The sequence below is a fragment of the Corylus avellana genome, chromosome 2 (genome assembly GCF_965113065.1).
Source record: "Corylus avellana chromosome 2, dhCorAvel1.hap1.2, whole genome shotgun sequence".
Taxonomy (NCBI): domain Eukaryota; kingdom Viridiplantae; phylum Streptophyta; class Magnoliopsida; order Fagales; family Betulaceae; genus Corylus; species Corylus avellana.
In genome coordinates, this window is record NC_142491.1 from 38493449 (window position 1) to 38511457 (window position 18009).

Sequence of the window (18009 nt, forward strand, 5' to 3'; positions counted from 1 at the left end):
CATGGCTTAAATTACAAATTACTCATTGTGGTATAAAAAATAATTTATAGGTTTTCAGAGTAGGACAAAATAACAGTTTACTCCTTGAAATCAATTTTCATTGAGTAACTTAACAAAATCCGTTTGTCACCCAATAAAAACGCGATACGTGCATGTTATTATTAATTTCTGACTTTAAAAATGACAACTAGGATTTTTCACATCATTTTAGGACACCAACTAAGATTACACATCAGCCCTCACTCAAAGTCATGCTGCTTCAGTAAATTTACTTAAGAATATACTGAGGGTTTCCTTCATATGAAATTGTTCGTCTAGCTACTTCATTCGTACTGAAAACCCAAGTGTAGGCTATCGCAAGTAATAAATTCTTGGTAAAACCGAAGTCGATCTATAGGGAATGGTAAACACTCAAGTAATATTTCTATTATCATGCAAAGAAAAATAAAATAATTTGATTTTTGTTTTCCACTAAGAGTAGAGCAATGGAGGGATTAAATTAACAAAACCAAACGAATTAAAATAGAGTAAAGGAAGAATTAATATAAAAAACACTGGGGCCTAAAAGATCCACCTAGCTTTCTTTTACATATTCTTGAGACATCTTCAACATTAATAAAGCACTAGTTAAAAATAAGGTCGATTGAAAATTTTGATGTCAATGACATGTTAAGAAAGATTAAACATTCGCTATAAATTCAAATCATAACAAATCAAATAAAGGAAGCATTTAATATAAATAAAAATAAAAATAAATCAAAAATCCAAAGACACCACATCAAACATAAAGGGGCCGTCCTCCATAGATTAAAAATATCACAGATTTGTGAGTGTCTATATATATTCTACTTAAAATGTAAGGGTAAATACTAAGATCTATCATGTGGAAACCCAAAATGTAAGTAATTTATTTGAAAAGGCCTTGAAAGAAAACTCCCGGCGGGCTCCTGCCTCGCAAGTTGGCAACTATGCACTAGAAGAAAGTAGCCATAAGAAAACAGAGACACACACACATTATTGAATGGAGCCATGCATCAGATAAGTTGGATGAATTGCTCCTGTGAGCAGTTATCCCATGAGCAGGTATAACTCTTCCGTGCGCACCTCCACCTTCACTGTGTCCGCCAACCCCATGCCCGCCTCCTCCGTGTCCGCCACCACCTCTGGCGGCAGCACAAGTCATCATGAGGGCCATAACCAGGAGCACAATTACAACTTTCATGACCTTAGCTCCCAACTTAGGCCTCATCTCTTCAACTGCATGAGCACATGATCAAGGGCAAAAATGAGTCTTGAAAAGGTTAAGCAGTTTTCTCATGCATCTCAAACAATTCTAAATATCACTTATACACTAAATTTAATTGGGTTTTTGGCTTAAATCAACATAGGAAGGAAAAAAAAAACACATTAATTATTGTCTCAATTAATGTAATATTACATATTACATAAGGGGAGTGTTGCAATGAAGTGCCTCTGCTTCCCCACAAGGCAGGCCAGTAATAATTGACAAGAGTTTATAAACCACAGGAACGCTCAAGATATCATCACATTGTCCTTTATGATGGTTTATCCCAACATCTTTTTTACCTTTTGATTTTCTCTTCTACAAGGTTTATGACCGAACAATATTATTGACTCATTAAGATTTTCTCTTCCGTTTGTTAAAATTATTAGTTTTGTCTTTTGTCTTTTGTTTTTTCTTCTCAAAATAAAAATATTAACGAACAACTCAAACCGAAAATACTGTAAAAAGGCAAAAAATTAAGATGTTTTCAACTTTACGTCATCACAATAGAATACTTTTTCAAATCAAAAACAGAAATCACTCCTCAAATCGTGAGAACGAGTGAAACCGAAATCTGCAGTTTAATTTTATAGGGTTTTAAGAAACTCCATTCGATTTTTTGGGCATGAAAGTAAATCGGAGTTGATGATTTACCTGCCTCAAAAGTGCTCGATCCCCGAAGTGCTTTCTTTGATTCTGCACAAGCCAACAAACACATGCAAAACTTAATTAAAGGTTAAGTTGGTAGGCATGCACTTAGAAAATTAGGACAGAGGCCAGAATAGGGGTTTTAATGGACGAAGATCCCAACTAGCCTTGAGGTTACAAGACAGCCCTCTTCATGAAGAACAATGACCCTTGGATAGAAAATGAACGGCCTAGATCTAAAATTTTAGAAATTGAAATTTCTTAGAAATTTCAATAGATCCCGAAAATGCTTTATTTCCTTTTTGGTACTTCTTCCATCTTCTCATTTATTAAAATTATTAATTATTATTGGATATGTGGGGTCCGTGTAAATCACACCACATGGCCTTACAAATCCAAATCTAATAATGATTTTAATAAGGAGAAGGATTATCAAAGGATGTATAGCACATCTCAATTAGGTACCCGTACGAGAAGGTGCGACAATTAAGTCACAATCTATATACTGCGTATTTGTATAAACTTCGTGCAAAATTAATAATTATATCTTCGGCAAATTCAATTCAAACATTCAAAGATAATTAAATTAATTAGTGAAAAATAGGGGTGGCCGCTCACTCGCGAGCTCGGGATCGGCTTGAGAGCCATTATACCCCGCGATTAGGACAGGCTTGAGAATTTTGGAATTTGGGGCCCCGACCCGAGAATGAGGCAACCACCGGTGCGGGTTTGATTTTGAGTTGAGTGCCACGGAAATCGATGGTGACCATGGGATTGGAGGCCGACGAGTCCTTCGTCGTTGTAAGCCCCATTGGCGAGGATCATTCTGACACCGTCGGCCTTCTTCACCACAAAGCCTTTGGCCACTATCGGACAAATTCCTCTTTCACAACTACGATCTTGCCCCTGACAAGATTGGGGTCCAGGGAATTCTCCATGCACAGCGAGGCAGAGAATAGCCCAGACTTGCCTAAATAAATCAGAGGGTACATTTTGTCGTTGTGTGGCGCTCTGGCGTAGAGTGATTTGCAACAAATAAGACAACAAATAAAGTCATTTTGAAAAAAGTCTTCTCAATTGCCCTCTAACTATTGATGTTAGAAAGTTTGCAATTGAAAACTTGAGAATTTTACTTGGTTGCTGATAATGTTACAACTCCTTACTCAATACTATCTAGTGTGTTAGATTTTAATTATAATTTTTTTTTAACAAGTCCACACAAAAGGGGGGAATGGGATTTTAATTTTAAAGGGAAGGAAAAACCAAAATTGAAAGGTCCAATTAATTTAGAATCTAAAGACATTCATAATCTAATTAGATACAATTTACACATACAATGAATCGCTCTCTTTCATTTATGGAAAAACAATCATTTTCTTTTATAAAGTAATTAATTCTTTAAAGGGAAAGAAGATTCATCAAATCAAAATGAGATTTTTTCTTTTTGGGATTGTGATTTCATTTTGAAATCAATACTTTTTAAAATGTTTTCCAAAAAAAAAAAAAAAAAACTTTTTAAAATGCAAATGTGTTTGCTAAAACATGTTAAAAAGCACTTTTTTTTATCAAGTATTTGTTGGACAGAGTTTTTCTCTAAACTGGATTGAAAGAATTTCCTTCAACCTAGTCTATAAAAGTGAAACTTGTCCGTTGAACGTGTGAAAAGCACGTGCTTTTTTAATAGCAGGGATAAGATTTGAATAAATTTTCTTAAAAATTCTTGTGCATATCACATGTAATTAAAAAATGATAGCTTTAGAGCCGTCTCTTTTCTCTCTAGCCACTAGAGAGAAAAGAGAAACCCTTCAACCACATAGGGGAGGAGGGTTGGCCGTTTGGCTGCCTCCCTCCTCCCCTCATCCTCCTCGCTCCGGTGCTAGTTATTTACCTGATGCCCTAGCCCCAGTGCCTCCTCTCTTCCCCTTCCTTGACGCTCCTTTCCCCCTCTTTTTTCTCCGTTTTTTCCCCTTTCCCGTCGCTTTTCTTCCCCCCGCCTTCATTTTCTGCAGCGGGCTCCTTGGCCTTGTTTTGGCTCTTTGTGGATTTGGATTTTGTCTATGGTCACCGCCGACCTGTGTTGTCGCTTCGCTACCCGCTATTAAGGTTTTCTTTCATGCGTACCCCACTACGCGGCGGTTTCCGGCTTGCACAGGTCCGGCTCCCTTCCGACTATCGTCTTCCCACTTTGTGCTAATTTTCCATGTTTTTTTTCATGTTTTGGTGGTTCCTTGTTGTTTTTTTCTTGTTTGTGGTTGTTTCCATGTCCTGCTTTGCCGATCTTCTCTGCGCTTGTTTGCCTCCCATCGTCCACTGTTGGGCCTTTCGACGAGTGCCCGCCGCAATGAGCTTCCAACACCCCTTCGATTTTCGGCTCCCGGAGTGTGCGTGATCGGAGTGTGCTGTTTTTTTTTCTTGTTTTATTTTCCTGTTCTGTTGCTTCTTTAAGATGTATTTGTGTTTTGGCGTATGTTTTTTCCCTGTATGGTTTAATTTCCCTATTTTGTTAGGCTTGTAATAAGGATCTTTCCTCTCTCACTCGATCTATGTCACCTTCGGGTTAATTAATTTTGGTCCAGACCTTTGGGTTATGGATGTGATCATTATCCTGTCCTTCGGGTCGAGGAGGAAGAGTTTCGACATGAGAGTCTTTCTGCTCTCAGGGTCGAGGAATAATTGCTATCCATGCATTTAGTTGAGTCTGTTTGTCACAGATCTAGTACTAAATATGATTTTAGTCATGGGTTAGCGGATTAGTCTCGAATCTTGTACTAAACCTGGTAATCTTGTAGCTTTATGCTATGGTTGCTTCAGAGCTTTACTCTGTGATGTAAGAGTGTTATGCTCGTGGTATTATTGAATGAAATGTTATGTTTTTCTCAAAAAAAAAAAAAAAAAAAAAATGATAGAAATTTCTTCCATACCAGTCTGGAGGAAATGTCCTCAAACTCATTTAAAATAGTGTTAAGGGTCTATAAACATTTAAAATACACATTAAATTTAGTCTAAATTAGTAAACTGATATTAATGACATTAACAATTTGGAAAAGGATCCTCTCCATTTCAAATTCCCTCAATTTCTTCGAGTTAGTGCATTTAGAAGGTAGACATTGGGTGCTATTTTAAATGGGTTGGAAAATATTTCCTCCAGACTGGTTCGGAGGAAATTTTTGTCTATTAAAAAAAGTGACACATGTCAAGGCTAGGTTAAAGGAAATTTCTCCAACTCAAATTGGAGGAAAACTCTGTCTATATTTGTTATACGAAATTGTGATTTTAGTTTAAATTTGCATTTTTTTTTTCAAATAAGCACCCCCTAACTTGCTTATAGAAATTGTAAATTTTTTCCTATTTTAAATTTAGTGCTTTTTAAATTGCAATACCAAACGCTTTACGTTTTGCATTATCTTTTAAAAACGCAGATTAATATTGCTAAATTGCAATCTCAAATGCACCCTTAATGTTGCTTAATTGAATTAAGTTTTTAAGAGAATCAAATGATTTTAATCCCTTCTCTAATTATTTGTTTTCCGCAATTAGGAGATTTAATAAAATAATATTAATTGTAATTAGAGCATTAAAAAAAAAAAAAGGAGTAAGCTTTGAGGCTTATATCAGACTAAGCTTTGAATTTGAAAACTAGTTCAAAATGCTTACTATCTTTGATAAAATAAAATAAAATAAAATAAAAAAGAGGAAATTTTTCCAACCGAGTTGGGAGGAAAAATCTTTCCAACAAATATTTGATAAAAAATTGTTTTTTAACATGTTTTACCGAACGTCTTTGCATTTTAAAAAGTATCAATTTCAAAAAAACAGTTTTTTTAAATTGCACTTATTGAAATGGCAATTCCAAACAGACCCTAAAAGGAAAATCCCATTTTCATTTGATGCATCTTTTATTTATTTTTTCTGTAAAGCATTAATTACATTACAAAAGAAAGTGATTGTCTTTCCGTAAATAAAAGAGAGTGATTTATTGTAGGTATGAATTGTATTTAAATAGAGTATCAATGTCTTTAGATTCTACATTAATTGGACCTTCCATTTTTGGTTTTTCCTTCCCTTTAGGATTAAAATCTGACACACTATATAATATTGAGTAAGGAGTTGAAATACTGTCAGCAAGCAAGTAAAATTCTCAAGTCTTCAATCACAAACTTTCTAACATCAATAAGCAGAGGGCGATGGAGAAGACTTCTTTCAAAATGACGTTTTTTGTTGTCTTATTTATTGCAACTTGTTAGTCTTTGTCTCCAATAACCCTACCTATTTTTTGCTTTTGTTTTATACAATAGTCTTTTATCTATCTTAACCATAGTTTTTTTTTTTTTTTTAATATGATCAATTGATCATAGTGACTAATGAAATACAAATGACAGGTTTATCATTCTCAATGGCAATGCTACCAAGAGCTGATGCAGGTCAAGTAATCCATTGTCATCAGGACCATGAATGTATTTCCCATTTGAAAAATTGTTTTTACGCTAGGACTTGTAGCTCAGAAGGTATATGCATGTGCACAGGAAAAAAAGAAGCTATTACGAAGGTTAATGAAAGTAGTTCCAAATAAATAGTATGGTACTAGTATGTCAATGTTGAAGAAAATAAATTATTCATCAATGGAAGTGATAGACGACCTCCTCCTCTCAATTAGGGATGTTGCAGGTCGTAATAAATTTCAACTGAATCGGGAAAACGTACGTCATGTTGCTGTATTTGTTATGTAGTTTTTCTTCCGTCTAATAAAAAAAGTCAACTTCCTTGGATTAAGTGTAAAGAAGCTTCTTTGGTCCTTCAAGGACCCCAGCTTCCATGCAGTAGAAAAAGAACCGTACCATCTGCTATTATTTTGAGATTTACGGTACGGATTAAAACTTCCTTATTTTCAACTTAAACGACGTAGCTTTAAAAAGAATTAACGGAAGTTTTTTAAACGCCGTTTTTTTGCTTGTCCTCCTCTTCCTTCCCCCACCAACTTTCACTCTCTTTCCGCAAATTCTTCATAACCATTTACAGCAAAACAGCAACAACTAATCAACCCAAATTAATCAAACAAATTTCTTAATATTAAGACCCCACAATTTGGCCCTCAAAAGCGAAATCAATCTAAACAAGAATCACCCCCAAATTCGGCCAAAGCCAACTGAAGATGCCCAAATGGTATCACAACCGGATTGCCACCCAAAATCATCAACAAAAAGCACAACCGAAATTTTTCAACCCAAACACCCGTTCGGCCATACCCCCAATAGAAAATTATACTTGCAAAACTACAATCACTTCAAATGGAATCACCCTCAACCAAACACCCAAAATCCACAAAATTCCTCTTAATCACAAAGAGCAACCCAACACAATTTCTCAACTAGAACCGAAATCCAAACCCACACATTTGATCAATCAGCCACAGCCACTGAACCCCAAAATCAAACCCCCAATTCGGAAATCCCAAGAACATAACACCCATAATCAATCACGTAAATGCTCAGAAATCTTTACCAAATTTAATCCTTCATATCAGAAACCCCAAAACCCATCAACTCATCAAACTAAATACCCCACATGAACATGGCAGAAGGAGAAACCTCAAAGAGCGAGAAAATAAATCTAAAACGAAATTTAAAGAAGGGGAGAAGTTTTTATCTTGCTAAAAGACCTCTCTCCCTCTGCGCGACAAAATGCTTAGTATTAAGAAATTTGTTTTACTGTGGAATTTGACTTCTTGTTTTGCTGAAAAATGGCTATGAAAGAATATGCAGAAAGACAAAGTGAAAATGGGTAAAGAAGGAAATGGAGGACAAGTAAAAACAGCGTTTAGAAAACTTCCGTTAATTCTCTTTAAAACTACGTCGTATAGGTTGAAAGTGGGGAGTTTTAATCTGGACCGTAAATTATAATAACAGCAGATGGTGTGGTTATTTTTCTAGCGCAGGGAAGCCTGGTCTCTTTTTCAAATTTGATGATCTTTGAATTCCAAAAATAAATAAATAAATATAACGATATTTGTGTTTGAGCAGTTTTCCGAATGGTGACGTGGAGGGGTCCTGTATAGCCAAGGGATCAACCGAGGGTTATAACTGAATAATCAACAAAGAAAAAAGGATCAAAGCTGCCGGCGTTGTCCAGCCAGAAAAAGCTCCGATGCCTAAGTTAGTCAAAGTATTTAAGAGAAAAATGAACTTGAAGATTATGGATGAGACAAAGTATGCACAAGATATTCAGTTTTTTAGGGTAAAAAGAAGTTACCAAAATAGTGAGAGGGGACCCCCATTTTATAGGCATCGGATTGTACCTGTTCATCTAACACTGTGGACTTTTACCAAGGGTCCACGTGTCAACAATATATCGAGGAACATCAAATATGATATTTATTCAGATATGTTTATTATTTCCTGAGGGTAACACTCGGTACCTGCCTCAGGCTCGGCTAACCGAGCCTGATAACCGAGTGTCGATAATATAATTTATATAAGCCTAAGTCTGCTGAACATGAGTTCATTTTGAACAGTAAAAATAACCGAGCTTTTGGGATGGGCCGAAGAATAGCTTAATGGACCTAACTCAGCTGTTTCATGACCCAACAGTTACCCTCCAATTTCTTTATTCTAACAGAATATAGAAATTTCACATAAATATATAAGATATAGATCAACTTTCTATAAGCTCGGTTTTTGTCTTTTGGCAAAATGATGCGAGTTGGCTCTTGAAATTCAATTTTTGAATTTTTGAATTTCAAAAAATAACTGAAGCGTTTTACATTACCTCCGCCTTTTGAGAGCCACGCGTCAGATTCTCGGTGGTTTTACGCTTTTCACAGTAGCCACGCGTCAGCTTTTGCACCGAGAAAGTAAAAAAGAGACGTCTCCTCGCCGAACCCTAGTACCTAGGGTTATTTAATGCACCGATTTGGTTTCTTTGAAAAAGTCTTTAAAACGCCTCCTTCTTCTTCGTTTAAATCCCATTGTTCTATCTCGCAGAAGCCATCGTTGCTCTTTCTGAGTTCTATTGATCTCCTTCTTTCTTTTTAATTTGGTGTTTTCTTCATACAAGCCTTTCTGCCGATATTATTTCTCGCAAGTAGTGTATTCCAGAGATTCGGTTGAGTCTGTTTCTTCGGCTGAACCTCTCATCTACCTAAACTACCCCATAATTCATTACCTTGATTTCGTCCTCCTTCTTCATCTCTTGTCTTATTTTCCTCCACTATCGATACCTGATGAGTCTCAGGGTTGAAGACGTTCCCAAGGAACTGGGCGAATCACACCCGGTTACTTGGACATCAAAGGTATCCGAACGTGATGAGCCTAAAATCCGTGAAGACTGGCAAATCCCAGACTCGGTTCAACTGCGCTTTGACACCGACCGTGTTGGGGCAGTAGTGGAAGCGGATAGTAATGAAGCTTGTGTCTATATGGAGATGTTCCGTATCGGCCTGAGACTTCCATTCCCCAGAATAGTCCGAGAGTTACTGAGCTATATACGGATAGCTCCGCGTCAGCTGGCTCCGAACGCCTGGAGGGTATTTTTTGCCTCCCTGATTGCTTGGCCAATGATCCTTGGGGTGGATCATCCACTCACAGTTGCGGAGTTTCTCACAGTTTACCGACTGACAAAGTGTTCCAGAACCGAGTTTTTGTACACTTTCCAACTCAGAAAGAAAAAGAAACTCTTCACCTTCAAGCGTAGTTCTTCAAGTAACCATGGGTGGAAGGATGAGTTCTTCTTTGTTCAAGGTGACTGGGAATTCTCACCTTACGAAGTAATCGGGGACCCAAGCGTCCCTCGGGAAACCACTGCCCTGTCAAACCGAGGTAGAACCGAGTTTCGTATTTTCTTTATTTTACTTCTTTTTTGCGGCGAAGCTAATTCTGACATCTATTTTTTAGGTTAACAAGAACCTCTTTTAACCCCGGAGGAGAAGAAGCGTGTGCAGGACGTACTGGACCACGCCGAGCTTCATCCTCTGGAAATGGAAGGCAAAAGGAGTTTCCTCAGTCGGAGTCCTTCTGGTTGTGCGGTATGCCCATAGAACTTCGGGAGGATTTTCCGCCCATCCCCCTTTATGCTGATCGAGCTTCTTCTTCAGAATCTTGAATATGGTTTTGTTAGTTGCTTCTACTTGTCCATTTGCTTGAGGATGTTCCGGGGATGAAAAGTATTGCCGAACATGAAGTCCGGCACACCAATCTTGAAAGGACTCACAGTCAAACTGGTTACCATTGTCCGTAACAAAGGCATGAGAAATCTCATATCGACAAATGACATTTTTTCAAAAAAATTTCTCGATGTTCTTTGCAGTAATATTCACTAGAGCTTCAGCCTCTGCCCACTTGGTGAAATAATCAACAGAGACCACAATGAACCGAACTCCCCCTTTTCCTGTAGGTAATGGCCGTACTATATCTACCTCCCATTGTGAAATGGCCATGGCGAGGAAACCGAGCTAAGTTCTTCAGGAGGTTGCTTGATAACATTGGCAAAGCGCTAACAACTGTCACAAGTTTTGACCATATTTATAGAGTCCCGGTTCATACTCGGCCAAAAGAATCCTGCTCTTACCGCTTTGTATGCTAAAATGCGGGCTCCTGAGTGACTGCTACAGATTCCTTCATGAATCTCCCGAAGGATATAATCACCATCTTCTTTAGAAACACATTTAAGGAGCGGTAACATAAAACCTCGTTTGAAAATAGCTCCATTGACTAGTGTGAACCGAGCAGCCTTCCGTTTCAACTGCACCGTCTTCCTCTTATCTCCTGGTAGAATTCCTTTTTTGAGGTATCTAACAATTTCTTCAGCCCAAGCAGGCATGACTTCGATAGTTAAAATAAAAACCTTCTCAACGATGGAAGGTTGTTGCTGAATTTGTACTATTTGGTCGGATTCCCCCACCCCACATTCAGTTGAAGAGCCTAAACGGGCTAGATGGTCTGCCTTCTCATTCTCTTCTCTTGGGATTTTAACAATGCAAAACTTTTTTAAAGATTTTTGCATACCTTGAATTTTGGACAAGTAGAGCTTCATCTTGCTGCCCTTAGCCTCAAATTCGCTGCGGATGTGGCCAACAATAACTTGGGAATCACTCCGCACCTCTACGAACTCTGCCTCTAGCTCTTGGGCTAAACCGAGCCCAACTATTACAGCTTCATACTCAGCTTCATTGTTAGTAGTTTTAAATTCAAATCTTAATGAACTCTTCAACTCTCTTCTGTCCGGTGTAATAATCACGACCCCAGCTCTGCCATTTCTCTTAGTGGATGAACCATCTACATATATTACCCATGTCCTCTCTTTCGGTCATTCCTCCTGGTCCTAAACGTTAGTGAATTTTACCACAAAATCCGCTAAAGCCTGACCTTTAACAGCATTACGTGAGACAAAGTGAATGTCAAACTCACTAATCTCGATCGCCCAATTGACCAATCGACCAAACAAGTCTAATTTTCGGAGTACTTTCTTCAATGGATACTTGGTCAAAACATTGATTGTGTGAGCTTGAAAGTATGGTCGGAGCTTCCTGGAAGCAATTACCAAGGCGAAAGCAAGTTTCTCCATCTGTACATATCTCTCCTCAGCGCCATGCAACGCTCGGCTGACGAAGTAATCTAGTTTCTGAACCCCTTCTTCTTCGCGAACCAAAGCCGCATTGACTGCAGTTGGCGATACGGCTAAGTATAAATATAATACTTCTCCAGGAACTGCTCGGCTGAGAAGAGGTGGACTGACCAGGTACCTCTTAAGTTGATCGAATGCCTGTTCGCATTCTTCAGACCATTCGAAAGCTTTGTGATAAGCGCCGAATGTTGCACATTCAAGCCCCTTAATTTGCATATGTTAATTCCTTAGCGTTGTTATTTGTTTGATTTTGTTTTGTTTTTGTGTTTTCAGGTTATAAATCAAGATGCAATTAATTCCATTGATTTTGGGCTTAAAAGCACACTTTGAGAAGACCTATAAGATATGGTTAAACTTAACCAATCATGGTTAAGTTTAAATCAAATAAAGAAAAGGATTAATTCGAAATTTCTCAAATTGGAGTCAAAATCGGATTGGATTCAATTTTGGATTCTGCATACATCTCGGTATTTTGGCCATAACTTTCAGCTCAAATATCTGATTGAGGTGATTCAAGCGGCACTGGAAAGCTAACTCAAATTTCTACAAATCATTGTGAAATATAATTTTCCTAATTCGGAGCACCGCATTGCCAAAATCTCCCCACAAGATAGGAACGCAATTCTGGGCGAATCCTATTCCGATTTGGACTTAGGTTTTCTTTATCCTAATTGGACTTGGACTTAAATCTCCAAAATTTCTAGATTTCCTAGGGCTTCTAGGACTGGCTTGCTCCCTATAAATAGACCCTTAACCTTCAAGAGAAGGTGTGCTTAGTTTTAGATACAAAAATCTTCTTGGAGGCTTGACAAGTTGAAGAGGAGATAATCCATGGCAGGAGGCCATCCTAGCACCCCGATGAGCGGCTAATTCTGTAATAGGGTGTTGATGTAACCCTATCCAAGCACAATGGTTTGATTGTATTTAATTTCTAGATTTTTAATTTATGCATGTTGATTGTATAACTATGAGGATTGCTACAATTGATTTATGTTCTTAATTATTAAATGCAATTGTTCTTAAATTCAAATATCAATATTTGTGAAATTCTTCTCTTGTCTTAGAAAGTATTTTACTTTTATTGAAATCAAATCATTCTTGTTTTCTGTGATTATGAGGATGATGGTTATACAATGGGTTTAATTGACATATGATCAATAGGATTTGATAGGCCATGCCTAGGGAAGACGGATTGTACTACACCCTAGTTTAGTGTAATTTAGGTAGACAGTCCGTGCCAACCGAAGATGGGTTACACTTATTCATTGATTGTATGTATCCTGTTATAGAATTTGATAATTTATACCTAGGGAAGACGGGTCGTACCGCGTCTTAGTAGTTAGGTGGACGATCCGTGCTAACCGAAGATAGATTATGCTTATTCTTTAATAAGGTAGTTTCTTGTTTATTTATAACATGCATATAATGAATTTCTGGAATTAATTATGATTAACCATTGTTGTGCGGATAGAGGTGAAGTCAATCCCTTACACTCTCTTTCTTATTTTAAATCTCTTTTATTTTCATGCACTTTAGTTTTTAAAGAAAATAAAATCAAATATCTCTTTTAATTAAGTTGATTTTAATCTTTTAAATTCTGATAATAAAACCCCTGCAGTCCTTGAGGTTCGACACCCTCTCTATAGCCGTATCCTACAAAGATTCGTCCTATTGCGAGTGGTAATTTTATTATTGATATTTTTGGTCACAAAAATACCACATCAATTTTTGGCGCCGTTGCCGGGGACTGCTTAACGGTTTTATTGTCACAATTTAAGGATTGATTTTAGCTTAATAATTCATTTTTCTGCTAATTTTAATTCTGTTTGTGTTTTGTTTTTGTTTTATTTAAGAATTTGCAAACAGGTCCGTAGCTGCCTTCACTGTGACTGCGATCGAGCACAGGTCGCGTGCGATCGAGCGCATGTACGCACTCCACCTTTTGCGCTCGATCCCTCCACTCCTGTGCTCACACCTATCTGCGGCAGTAGGCTCGAGCGTACTCTGCCATGCGATCGAGCGCATTAGCAGTAGTCGGCTTCCAAATTTCCAGGGCACCTAAAGGCCGTTTGTGAGTTTTTATTTTTATTTTTCTGTTGTTATTTTATGTTAATTATATTAGTTTAGTTCATGTGGGGAGGCATTCCAACACCCCATGGACCATGTTCATATTGCTATAGTCCTTATCATCATATTAGAGATTGTCCTACAGCGGGACAATTTTCTAATTATTCTTATGAGCATATGAACAGACCGTTCTCTAGACCGGGGAATGGCCATTATTCTGATTCCTATAGCCCGGCGTGGAGCAACCAGTCTAATCTTTCGTGGCAAACTCAAGCTCCTGGGAATTATGCTCCACAACGTCATGAACTGTACCATCAGGCATATCCTCAATTCAATGGTCAATCCTATTCTCCTCCATATCAAGCAAGTCCACAACAGATATACCAAACCGAACCACCTCCTCCGATGGGTTCTGACTTTCAAGAATATCAAGAAGAGCCATATCCCATCTACTAGCCTTCACAACAACAATACCAGGCCGCACCACCTCCCTCAGATTCTAATTTTGAGGCTCGGATACTAAAAATGATAAGTGAGCTAACGGGTGAGATAAAGCAGACGGTGAAATCTCAACAGGAACTTTATACTCCTCAATTCTTCGCCGAGATAGACGCCAGGATGGAAGCTCATGTTGAACAAATCATCAACCACCTTAATAGGATGGAAGAAGAAGAGCTTCAAAGTCACCCGGTGGCCATTCCTGATGAAAACTACATGGAGGAAGAGAGTACTTTGTGTCATGAGCAAGCTATCACCACATTGAGGAGTGGAGAGGTGGTCGAAAACCACGTGGAAGAAAGGAAGGAGGAGCCAAAGGAGGAGCAAATTGAGGTCCCACAGGATCTACATCGGGAAAAAAGCAAGGAAGCGAGCACTGAGGCTTCTTCACCATCACCTCCTATTCCTGAGATGCCATATGAGCCTCAAGCCCCTATTCAAGGTAATCTGAAATCTTCATTTTTAGGGACAAATGACACTATCCCGGTCATTATTTCTTATGACTTACCAAGAGGCCAGGTGGGTAGTCTGTTAGGGCAGTTAGACGAGGAAAAAGTGACCATCGAGAAGGATCTACCTCGATATGCTGACATTTGGAATTACCCATTTGTGGGTAAAATTTATTCTCTTTGGTCCAAGAGAAGAAAAGATTGGTGCTTCAAATTTTAACTTAAGGGTCAGAGAACACTGCGCGCATAAAGAATGTGGATTCTGTTCCATATATTTTGACTAGATGAGTCAGTTTCCTAGGATCAAGTGCAGGCCCTGTGCGCTTGACCCTTCACTCCACCAGGGCATATGATCTCCATCCAGGTTTATTTTATCCATTTTTATTTCATTCTTTGTTTATCTTTTTACAACAATATGTGCACTTGATTGGTATTTGGTTGGAGTATCACTTTATTTTCAGGACATGTGTTTTTGCATACAAGTTTGGGGGTATGATATGCCCACATCTGCTCATTCAGGTATTTCTGTACTCTTGATCTTACTCTTTAGTTCTATACATACATTGGGGACAATGTATGATTCAAGTTTGGGGGTATGGAAAAACAAAACACGGTCCATTTTTGTTGTTATGTCATTCTTAAGTATAGGTTGAGCTTTGATTTTGGTTTAAATTTCATTGATAGGCTTAAAGTTGTGAACACATGATCATATGACTTAGGGATTTTGAGTCTTATTACTTACTTTTGGCAACATGAGATGATTCTTGTTTCAATTTAAATCTATCTTGAGCACACTTGCACATGTCTGTGGGGTATGAATTTTGAGACCAATTATATTTGTTTTCAATGTCTTGAATTCTGTTGGGTGACATATTGGGTGAATAACTTTGGCATGCTATAAAAAAAAAAAAAAAAAAAAAAAAAAAAAAAAAAAAAAAAAAAATCAAGTTTGAATTTTTCACTGAGTAACCGGACCTCTTGCCTCATTAAGCAGTGAGTGTTCGCGTCAAAAAGTGAAATTTTTTGGGTTGATTAATAAAATGGCTAGCTTAGCTTCGTAGCCTTTTTGACTCGAGTTAGTAAGTTCTTAGGGGTGTCTTTACACCTAGTGCCCTAAAGCCATTTGGTTTGGGAGACATTGGCCTAACACTCGATACATGGGTCAACTAGAAAGCTTAAGGGAGCTAAGCATTGTAAAGCCTACAACAAGAAAAAAGAAAAAAGAAAAAAAGAAAAAAAGAAAAAAAATGTATGCCCTGGTTGTTTCATTTGATATGAAGTCCAATAAATTCTGAGATGTTGATTCATTCATACTGGAATTATTTTGAAGCCTCATGATTATGTGTTAGTTCACTTTGCACTAATTGAAATTTATGTACCTCAATCTGCCATTTGTAAGTGATTTGACTTATAAATTCCTTGGAATTTTGAAAATGAAGTTTATAATTTTAAGCTTCCTAATGAATGAGAACCATTATTTTTATGATACTTTATCCTTCTGAATGACATAATGATGACAATGTTTGTGGGTATCATTTCTGGAAAACCCTCACGAGACTTCACTCGTCCTCTAGGGAATGCCTAGGGGTTTAAAAGGCTTGTTGCATATGCTAAATGCAATCGTACATCCCACGAAAGATGGACTTATCTTTTTAATTTTCAGTTTATTTTCTGTTTTGTATTGCTAAGGGACTAGCAATATGTAAGTTTGGGGGTGTGATAAGCGCCGAATGTTGCACATTCAAGCCCCTTAATTTGCATATGTTAATTCCTTAGCGTTGTTATTTGTTTGATTTTGTTTTGTTTTTGTGTTTTCAGGTTATAAATCAAGATGCAATTAATTCCATTGATTTTGGGCTTAAAAACACACTTTGAGAAGACCTATAAGATATGGTTAAACTTAACCAATCATGGTTAAGTTTAAATCAAATAAAGAAAAGGATTAATTCGAAATTTCTCAAATTGGAGTCAAAATCGGATTGGATTCAATTTTGGATTCTGCATATGTCTCGGTATTTTGGCCATAACTTTCAGCTCAAATATCTGATTGAGGTGATTCAAGCGGCACTGGAAAGCTAACTCAAATTTCTACAAATCATTGTGAAATATAATTTTCCTAATTCGGAGCACCGCATTGCCAAAATCGCCCCACAAGATAGGAACGCAATTCTGGGCGAATCCTATTCCGATTTGGACTTAGGTTTTCTTTATCCTAATTGGACTTGGACTTAAATCTCCGAAATTTCTAGGTTTCCTAGGGCTTCTAGGACTGGCTTGCTCCCTATAAATAGACCCTTAACCTTCAAGAGAAGGTGTGCTTAGTTTTAGATACAAAAATCTTCTTGGAGGCTTGACAAGTTGAAGAGGAGATAATCCATGGCAGGAGGCCATCCTAGCACCCCGATGAGCGGCTAATTCTGTAATAGGGTGTTGATGTAACCCTATCCAAGCACAATGGTTTGATTGTATTTAATTTCTAGATTTTTAATTTATGCATGTTGATTGTATAACTATGAGGATTGCTACAATTGATTTATGTTTTTAATTATTAAATGCAATTGTTCTTAAATTCAAATATCAATATTTGTGAAATTCTTCTCTTGTCTTAAAAAGTATTTTACTTTTATTGAAATCAAATCATTCTTGTTTTCTGTGATTATGAGGATGATGGTTATACAATGGGTTTAATTGACATATGATCAATAGGATTTGATAGGCCATGCCTAGGGAAGACGGATTGTACTACACCCTAGTTTAGTGTAATTTAGGTAGACAGTCCGTGTCAACCGAAGATGGGTTACACTTATTCATTGATTGTATGTATCCTGTTATAGAATTTGATAATTTATACCTAGGGAAGACGGGTCGTACCGCGTCTTAGTAGTTAGGTGGACGATCCGTGCCAACCGAAGATAGATTATGCTTATTCTTTAATAAGGTAGTTTCTTGTTTATTTATAACATGCATATAATGAATTTCTGGAATTAATTATGATTAACCATTGTTGTGCGGATAGAGGTGAAGTCAATCCCTTACACTCTCTTTCTTATTTTAAATCTCTTTTATTTTCATGCACTTTAGTTTTTAAAGAAAATCAAATCAAATATCTCTTTTAATTAAGTTGATTTTAATCTTTTAAATTCTGATAATAAAACCCCTACAGTCCTTGAGGTTCGACACCCTCTCTATAGCCGTATCCTACAAAGATTCGTCCTATTGCGAGTGGTAATTTTATTATTGATATTTTTGGTCACAAAAATACCACATCACTTTGCGTAAAATCATAAAAAACGGGAGACATTTATCTGTAGACCGAGAGATGAACCTGTTCAAAGCTGCGATTCTCCATGTCAACTTCTGAACTTGCTTTATATTTTTTGGAGATTGCATATCCAACACTGCCTGGATCTTCTCTGGATTGGCCTCAATCTCTCGGCTAGACACCAT